This window comes from Phyllobates terribilis, unplaced genomic scaffold (genome assembly GCF_046119375.1).
Source record: "Phyllobates terribilis strain yellow unplaced genomic scaffold, ASM4611937v1 Scaffold_1__5_contigs__length_1240528914, whole genome shotgun sequence".
Classification (NCBI taxonomy): domain Eukaryota; kingdom Metazoa; phylum Chordata; class Amphibia; order Anura; family Dendrobatidae; genus Phyllobates; species Phyllobates terribilis.
In genome coordinates this window covers 254,185,066-254,193,892 of record NW_027362761.1, presented here as the reverse complement: position 1 = coordinate 254,193,892, position 8,827 = coordinate 254,185,066, and positions in this window count along the sequence as shown.

Here is an 8,827-nt window from a genome sequence, read left to right as displayed (position 1 = left end):
GTTGTCGCGGTCAGACTGCAGTACGGTGTAGGGTTCCCTTTCCCACTGGTCATCCAACTTATGTAGCCTTCTTTTTCGCTTCAGGACTTGCTCACCAGGTTCTAGGGGACCAGCAGGGGCGTGTTGGTTGAAGAGTTTTTCTTGCCTCTCTCTCACCTGGGCCAGGCTTTTCTCCACACTCTCCTGTACCTTCTTGTACTGCAGTTGCCTTTCCTTATCCCAGTCTGCATCCGGGGAGGTGTCCTCAGGTGTTAGGACTCCCATCTCCAGGTCTACGGGCAGCTTACCTGGTCTGGCTCGCATCAGGTAAGTCGGGGTGCAGTTGGTAGCATTCACCGGGATATGATTGTATAAGTCTATCAGGTCCGGCAGTTTTTCTGGCCACAGGCTGCGTTCCTCCAGGGGCAACGTCTTCAGGAGATCAATGACTATATTGTTCATCTTCTCACACATCCCGTTGGTTTGTGGGTGGTAAGACGTTGTCCGAATCTTCTTACAGCCATAGAGGTTGCAGAACTCTTGGAAGATTTCAGCCTCGAACGCTGGGCCCTGGTCTGTCAGGACCTGTTCCGGATACCCGTGTGGACGACAGAAGTATTGCTGGAAGGCTCTGGCCGCTGTTTGGGCTGTCAAGTCTTTTACCGGGACCACCACGAGAAAACGGGAATAGTGGTCCACGATTGTCAGGGCATAGATGTATCCTGACCGGCTGGGAGCCAATTTGACATGGTCCAGAGCTACCAGCTCAAGAGGCTGCGTGGTGACGATGGGCCTCAAGGTTGTCTTCTGGCTGGTGCGGTCCTTCCTCCTTAGGTGACAAGGGCCACAGTCTCTGCACCATTTTTCTACAGCTCCTCTCATGCCGACCCAAAAGAACCTTCCTCTTAGTAGGAACTCCAGTTCCTTCCAACCGAAGTGCCCCGCTCTGTCATGGTAAGCCCCCAAGACCATAGCTGCATCTCGCCTTGGGACCACGACTTGCCAGGTCAGCTCGTGCATCCGGTGGTTGACAATCCTTCTGCACAACTTGCCTTCGTAGAGGAACAGCTTGCTCTTCTCTTTCCATAGCTGCTTGGCTTCCTCTGGGGCATCTGGATCTAAGCGGGCATCTTCCCAGGTCAGCAGATCTTTCACCAGGCGGATTGCAGGGTCACTATCTTGGGTCTCGGCCCAGCTGTGGTGAGGTAGGGGATTGATCATCACGGTTGTTAGATCCTCCTCCTTCACGCGGTGGGAGTATTGAGCGGCTACATACCGGTGAAACGCGGGGAGTTCTACCTCCTCCAGCTCTTCTGGGTCTTCGTCACCTTCAGGTAAGTGAGGCATCCTCGATAGGGCGTCAGCGTTGGCATTGATTTTGCCGGCCCGGTACTTGATCACGAAGTCATAGTTGGAGAGACGGGCCATCCACCGCTGTTCTAGGGCACCCAGTCTTGCATTGTCCAGGTGTGTCAACGGGTTGTTGTCCGTGTACACGGTGAACTTTGCGGAGGCCAGGTAATGCTTGAAGAGTTCTGTCACGGCCCACACCACCGACAAGAATTCTAGCTTGAAGGAGCTGTAATTCTCCGGGTTCCTTTCGGTGGGCCTCAGCTTCCGGCTGGCGTACGCGATCACCCTTTCTCTGCCCTGTTGGTTTTGGGACAGTACGGCTCCCAGTCCCACATTACTGGCGTCTGTGTGGAGAATAAAAGGCTGGCCATAGTCAGGGTAGGCCAGGATCTCATCCCCCGTGAGGGCCATCTTCAACTGGCGGAAGGACTCCTCTTCCGGTTTATCCCACTTGAAGGGTGGCTTTTGACTCCTGGACTTAGATTGTCCGATCAGGAGGTCCTGCATAGGAGCTGCCATTTTAGTGAACCCAGGGATGAACCTTCGGTAGTAGCCTACCAACCCGAGAAACTGTCTCACCTCTTTGATGTTCGAGGGGCTTGGCCAGCTCTTGATTGCCGTAACCTTGTCAGGGTCGGGGGCTACTCCTTCCGCGCTTACCACGTGCCCTAGGTACTGGACCTTTGGTTTCAGCAGGTGACACTTCGATGGTTTCACCTTCAGGCCATAGCCTGCCAGGGCTTCGAACACCTCGGCCAGGTGCTTGAGGTGGTCCTCGTAGGTCTTCGAATAGACGATCACGTCGCCCAGGTAAAGGTGGACCGTCTCGAAGTTTCGGTGCCCTAGACAGCATTCCATCAGCCGCTGGAAGGTCCCTGGTGCGTTGCAGAGCCCGAAAGTCATACAGTTGAATTCGCTCAGTTCCATTGGGGTGGTGAAGGCGGTCTTCTCCTTGTCAGCCTCTGCCACAGGAACCTGCCAGTACCCGCTAGTAAGGTCGAAAGTAGAAAAGAAGTTAGCTGATTTTAGTGCGGCTAAATACTCCTCTATTCTAGGCAGCGGGTATGCGTCTTTGTGGGTGATACGGTTGATTTGTCTATAGTCCACGCACATTCTCATGGTGCCGTCTTTCTTTTTTACCAGAACCAAGGGGGCTGCCCAGGGGCTACAGCTATCTCTAATGACCCCAGCTTCTTTCATTTCTTTTAGCATGCCCTTTGCGTTCTGATAATGTACAGGGGGTACAGGTCTGTGTCTTTCTTTTATCGGTGGGTGGCTCCCTGTGGGGATGTGGTGTTCTATCCCCTTTACTCTGCCGAAGTCTAGCGGGTGCTTACTAAAGACTCTCTCGTACTCCTGTACCACCCGGTAGACTCCTTGTTTTTGGTGCAGGGGAGTGGAGTCAGCACCCACATGGAGTTTCTGGCACCAGTCCTCCTTTTGTTTCTGGGAGCCATTACCCTCCGCCTGTGGAGATGGAGGCAAGGGTTCCACGGCCCTGATAGCTTTGTGTTCGACAACAAACAGTTTGGCAAGTGTAGCGTACCTGGGTAAGTGTACCTCCCGCTCCCCAATGTTGAGAATGTGGACAGGCACCCTCCCATGACGGACATCAACCACCCCCCGGGCTGTCAAAATGGTGGGCCTGCTGTCTGAGTACACGGGTTCTACCATGGCTTGGTAGTCTCTACCTCTCAATCCGATTGCAGTCCGACACCAGATCATCATTTCACTTTTGGGAGGCATGGAAATAGGGAATGGGTCACTCAGTCTTACGCTACCGATCTCACCACCAGACAATTCTACCTGCTGCCGTCTCATCAGGGCTTTTATCTCCTTGTTGAGGACTCTCTGTTGGCTGGAACTAGCATTCACCGCCACCTGTTGTAAGATTACAATTACCTCTGAAAGACAATTTTCAATTACGTTAGTACCCACAGTTATTTTAGGGTGACTTTCACGACGGTCAATGTCCACAATAATCACTCCCTGTGCCGGCAGTTCAACTTTACCAATTTTAATGGTCATCTCCTTGAACCCCATCTGCGGCACGGGTAAGCTATTACTGGCGATGATGCTCAAGTTACTGTCTGGATACCATGTGATATCAGCATCAGTCCAATACTGCTTTAAAAGTACATAAGGGATAGTGGTTACTTGTGACCCAGTATCCAGCAAGGCGCTCATGGGGATACCGTCCAGCACCACGGGTAAAACCGGGCGCCCCCCAACGTACTTATCACGCCAATTATAAGGGCCTGGTGATCTTATGCCTGGGGGTTGGCCCTCTGCCCCAGGTTGGACCCGTTTACATTACATTACCTGGAAATGTGTCCGGGCAGGTTACATCGACGGCAAATGGGCTGTCCATCCTCTGCGTAGCGGTCTGTGGGCCTCCCTCGTAACGACGGGATCCTCCTCTGTCGACGCCACGGGACATCCTCCGGACTTGAAGCCAGCTCGATGGGTCTTGACGGGTCCACTTGCAACGCCTGGACGGTCCTGGTCAACGCCGCGACGCTCCTGGTCAGCTCCTGGACTTGGTGGTGCAGGTCTTTCGACGGGGCTTGGTTCAGGGCCTGTGCATCAGCCCCCACGGGGTCCATAGGGGAGGGCGCCGCCTCCCGGTGGTAGGTTAGAGCAGGGCGCCGGGGGTTTATAGCGCCACTGGTTGCAGATTCACGGAGCACCCTTATGGCCCTGTCCTTAAATTGGGCAAAGTTCAGGTCGGGGTTCTGAAAGAACATGAGGCGCAGTTGGGCCCTGTGGGCGCTAGACAGCAGACCTTCTATGAATTGTTCTGTTAGCAGCTTATTCGTTTCCTGCACACTGCCAGGGTCAGTTTGTTAGATAGCCCTCAAGGCTTCCTGCAGATTTAGGGCATAGTCTCTGATGCTGTCCTGTGCCCGCTGCTTACATCCATAGAACCTCATTTTAATCTCAGCGGAGGTACGTGTGTCAAAGGTACCCCGCAGCCGGGCCAGAATACTCTTCACGGTTCTTTTCTCCTCAGTGGGCCATGATTTTACCTCCCTTTGGGCTGCGCCAGTTAACTGCCCTGTTAGTATGCTGACCTTCTGTTCCTCTGTCAGGGGGTAGACTTGGAACAAACTGTACAGCCTTTCCTTAAAGTCAGTTAGGGCTTGGGGCTCCCCTGAGTACTTGGGCAGCCAGGCCGCTCCAGGGATGTAGGGCAGGGAAAAGGGCATCACCGCTGCTGCAGCCGCGTTGGTGGTAGTGGGCGCCTCTGTGTCCGTCATCTTCCTCCCTCCTAGTTAAGCGTGGCCTACCTTCCGACGATCCTCTTCTGTAGGCCGTGGCTCCGCTGCTGCTGCTCTGGACGAGGACCTTGCGTCGCATCCTGATGACGTCAGCGTCGCTCTCTCTCCCTTCCAGGACCTTGCGCAGCGTCGGTGCGTGGGGCGGAGCTTTGGGTCTCGCGCGCTTTGGACGTCCACGCCCCTCTTCTTCCCGCACGGCGTCCTGAAGATGGCGTCTGATGGCGGGAAAACGGCTGAAGATGGCGGGAACCGATGGAAGATGGCGGGAAACGGCTGGAAATGGCGGGAAACGGTTCCGGATGGCGGGAAACCTCTTTTCAGGTAAGTGCAAAGTCTCTTTCAGGCACGCAATACCCGTTTGTGGCGGGTTGGTTGCAATCCTGCCGACTACGCCAAAGCTGACTCGCCCCCTGGGCCGTGGGGCACTCGGATCCGGGCAGTAGGGGAACGATGGGAGAAGTAGTGGCAACCCGGTTCTGTGGCTCAGGGTGGTCAGGCCAGTGGTAGTCCGTTATGTGTTGTTGATTATGTCTGACTACGCCACCCGTGGATTGCGGTTATTAGGAACCGCCGCTGCATGCAGATCGCTGGGGCTGATGAGGTGTGCAGCTAGGGTAGTGTGACTCCCCACGGGAAGAGTGCGACCCCAGGGCAGTATGATGGATGGTGGGAGTGATGGTGGTGAGAGTCCCAGTACCGGTAGTTCTGGAGGAGCAAGGAGCACGCAGACAACAGGTTGCAGTCCAGGGTCTTTACTAGAACAGGTAAATTGACCCACAAACAGTCCCAGCTAGGAGGGGACCTGGATGTCTGAGAGCAACGGGGAAATTGGCCCTGGTCAGGGTGAGGGTGTAGGCCTACCGTGCTTTCTGCGCTCCTTCTGGCTATCTCCTCGTTATAGGGTAACAGCCCACGTTTCCGAGCTTTCCGTGTATTCTCGCCTGTATGGCCTGCGACGTGGGTTCCTTTCTGCTCCCAGCCTTGTACGGCTTTACTGGTCCCTTCGGTTGTGGCAGGGCCTCCAGGCTTCTTAGGCCAAGGAATATACAGTCCCTTGCGGACTGGTTATCTGCTGGAGAATGTGGAATCCTCCCAGCCTCAGACACCAAAGTCTGGTAAAGTAAGTCTTTTATCTGCCAAGACAGGCTCACTTCGTCTCTTGTCTCTGGCTTGTGGCTCTCCTCCTGCCACACTTCCTCTTAGGTGCAATACAACTGTCTGTCCCTGCTCTGCTCTGGGACAAGTCTCAGTCCTGAGACAGGCCTTCAAGTTCTCCCTAACCCTGCCCCCAGCACCAGCTTTTATAGGGGCAGCCTGCTCCCCCTACTGGCCTGAGACAGGAGGTACTGCATGCTAATGTTCCCCTGACTAGAGAACCTCCCCCTTGCTCTCAGACACAGCTTTATTACATTTTGTGGCATCCAGGCCAGGGTGACACACCAACACAGTCCCATAGGGAAGAGTTTTTACCACCCCTACCACATGTTTTGCTTCTCCACATGGCATGGACAAGACTACCTCTGCAGTTGGGTACTCTCGGAGGTCCCCATGGATACACACAACCCCGACTGGCCGTCCACTGGGGTTGTCTCCTGCCACCAGCGACCCATGTACCAAAGTCACAAGGCTCCCTGAGTCCAGGAGGGCCTCCGTGGAGTACCCATTAACCAGTACCTGGCATAGTTGGAGTTCACTGTCCTGGGGGTCGGCGCTCGCCATGCAGACGGTCTGGGCATACATTGAGACCCGGCGGCTATATCCGCAGTCCATGGGTTCTGTAGTCAGGGGACAATTAGCAACCACATGTCCCGGCCCCTGACACCGCCAGCACCTAAGGGTGGAGGTACTGTTAGGTCTTATGACAGTTTGGGAGGGAACCGGTCTCCTGCCACTCTCACTCCGGGGTTCCCCTTCAGCACGTGTACGGTGCTGACTGTCCCCAGCAGAGGGACGTGACCCCTTTCCCGACTCCTGGGTTGGCAGGGATCGGCGTGACAGACGCGAGGGGGCAAAGTCCCGGATAAAGTCCTGAGTGGCCGAGTAGCGCTCGATCAGGCTGACCACCTGGTCGAGTGCCAGGGTCCCCTTGCCCCACCCAACGTTGGGTAGCGGCTGGCAGAGTCCTCACCAGCCGGTTAATCACCACCCTCTCCACCATCTGGGCTGGAGTCAAAGTCTGAGTCTGGAGCCACCTCTTTACCAGCTGCAGGAGGTCATAAGCCTGACACCGGGCGGGTTGGGTCTCCACATAGGCCCACGAAAACACACGCTGAGCACTCACATACATATTGACCCCCAGCCGGGCAAGGATCTCACCTTTGAGCCTCTGGTAGTCCTGGGCGTCCTCTCGACTGAGGTCGAAGCAGGCCTTTTGGGCATCGCCGACCAAAAACGGAGCCACCACTTCTGCCCACTGGCCGGCTGGTAGGTGTTCCCGCTCTGCCGTGCGCTCATAAATGGTCAGGAAAGCTTCCACGTCGTCCTCCGGTCCCATCTTCCTCAACGCTGAGCGAACCTTGTCCCGGGCCTCGCGACGTTTTGGGGCTGGTGCCGTCGGCAACTCCTGCAGGGCTGTGAGCTGCTGCACGATCAGCTCATTAGTGTGCTGCTGCTGCTTGAGCTGCTTCTGCTGCTGCTTGAACTGCTCCTGCTGCTGCCGCAGCGTGAGGACCAATTGCCTTAACAGCTCCTCCATTTTGTCCACGGGGTGGGGCTGAAAGGTGGCAGGCTGGATTGTGGTCATGCAGCTGCCGGTGGGGGTATGCCTCAGTCACTATGCCCGCATTCTGCATGTTCACACCGTGCAGTAACTGAGGCAGTGACCCAAGCAAGTCCAACATAAACAGCTTTTATTTCAGCAACTCACGGGTTAACAAAAAGTCCTCCGGTTCGCAGCCGGGTTAACAGAGAGTCCATACACAGTGGTTGCCGTGGGCAACGGCCGTGCCGGCCCCTCAGAGCCTGACAGGTGCAGAGGGTTCCCAGGCGTGGGTTCAGCCACACACAATCCTGCTGCGCTTCCCTGCTGTGCTCCTAGCAGGTTCCAACATAGAACAACACTAATCCTTAGTGCAGGGTTTTAAAGGACCTGTGGCAAGAGCCACTGGAAAACCCGGGTTGGAGGGAGGAGACCGCCCCACTGCCTCCTGTGACCTCCTCCCAGAAATGAAGGCCCTGCCGGGTTTTACTAATCTGCCTTAGCCAGATAGCCTGACTAGGTCCACGCTCACCTTCATTCCTGCATTGCAGTCGTAGGTGTGTCTGTGACTGCAATGCACTCCAATGGTTTTAATAGGTCTCTGTACACATTCTGGGGGAGATATACCGTCCCTCGTACACGATCCCGGTCACTGCCTCACAGCATGTATAAAACAGCTCCCTGGCAGTATCTCGTGGCTTCAGATCCATGGACTGCATTTTTTGGTTTTGAGCACTAAAATACTATCCTCTATGGCAAACTGGCCCTTCTGAGCTTTTGACAGAGCACGCATTTTGTTACATTTGTGAAGGACTTCCATTTAGTTTTTAATGTCATGTTGCTTTGACGATTGTTTTTAGACTCGGACATTGTACCGACACTGGTGCCATTGGCTGGGTGCATGGCATTTTACTTTTTGAATGAAGAGATTGAAGGTTAAAAAAGTCCATATTCTATAAAACAAGTGACCTCAAATAATTTTATCATGTACTCACAAGCTTACTTATGTTCTGATGCTGTGTTATGATTCAGCGAGAAATTGTGCAAACATTATACTGCATAAAATAGATAATATTTTAAGTATTTTTAGGCAGTTGCTGACTTGATATATGACCAGAACGAAAACATCTAAATTGTTCATCACTTAAGGCTAGACAACAGACTACTTCTGCATTAAGGAAAAAATATTGCACTGTTAGACTGTTAGACTATGTTCACTATTGCAATTCCTTGTGGAATCAAATACGCCATGTTGGACACCTGTTCAATACTACTGCCTCCGCAAGTAGCACCATTGGAATGGCAGGGGGGAATACAATGGAGTCATTCATTCCTTGCACGGCTCTGCTAAAATTAAAACTGAGTTCTTATTGATTGTTATGGGAAACAAAGAAAGTTTTACTGTAAGACATTTCTGATAAGTGAGGACTGATAAGCCGTATCCTGTACAAACCACATAAGGGAAAAGTGATTCTAGTTTTGTCACTCATCCGTATTGTGGCTCCATCCACTCTCC